This window comes from Buceros rhinoceros, unplaced genomic scaffold (genome assembly GCF_000710305.1).
Source record: "Buceros rhinoceros silvestris isolate BGI_N320 unplaced genomic scaffold, ASM71030v1 scaffold6495, whole genome shotgun sequence".
Taxonomy (NCBI): Eukaryota; Metazoa; Chordata; class Aves; order Bucerotiformes; family Bucerotidae; genus Buceros; species Buceros rhinoceros.
Genome location: NW_010413531.1, coordinates 130,320 through 131,156, shown reverse-complemented (window position 1 = coordinate 131,156; position 837 = coordinate 130,320). Strand labels below are relative to the sequence as shown.

Here is an 837-nt window from a genome sequence, read left to right as displayed (position 1 = left end):
GGGAAATAGATGAGAAACGTGGAAAGTAATCATAATTTTCTTCAGATTTGAAGTATTCAGTTATCCCATGCAAAAGGATCCGTCTTTGAAAAACATGGTAATAATACCAGGTGTTTAACCATTTTTTTATCCATAACAACAAACAAATTAGTTAAGCTGAGGAACAATTTTTAGACTCCTTAAAAAATGGACATGTTACCTTTTAACAATATCAGCCAGAAAAATGTTTAACTCCCTGTTGATCACTTCTTGAGGTGTTGTCACCATTCATATTTTTGAAATGCATTTATATATTCGTGTTATTATTAAGTACCCAATTAAATGTCTGGTAGTTTATCTGTACTACCTGAAATCTGGAGTACTGGAATTATTTTGGCAAGACCTCAAGGAAAGATAGATTTATCAGTTAGTCATAATACTTTCAGCAATGTATAGTGTAATGTTTAGTTTAAAATCATGAAGGAAATATATGAAGACTAGACTAAAAATATGCATAATATGTAAACTGCATGTAGTAGATAGGTGGATAGATGTGCTAAGATTCAATTCTTCTTTACGTAGATTGTGTGAAAAATACAAGAGATGCAAAATCTACTTGTCTGGATATTTCAAAGACAAAGGTTCAAAAATCTGGTTTGAATGCCTTGTAACCCCTAAATGTCTGTTTTATTAAGTTAAGATTGGTATTATCATATATTATTATCTTATAAAAGTTAAGGTATTTGGTTTTATTAATTAAAATAAAAGCATGCTTACTATTGCATTCTTCTAAACATGAACTAATTTTTCAATCAGCAGAAGCCAAATCTTTTGTTGAAATATATTGCTACGTGTAGG

At 29.7% G+C, this 837-nt stretch overlaps 1 protein-coding gene across 1 annotated transcript in view; it reads left to right on the top strand.

The window, feature by feature from the left end:
* CPNE8 (copine VIII) overlaps window positions 1–837 on the top strand; it is an 87,987-nt gene that overhangs the window by 43,170 nt on the left and 43,980 nt on the right. The window lies entirely within an intron of this gene.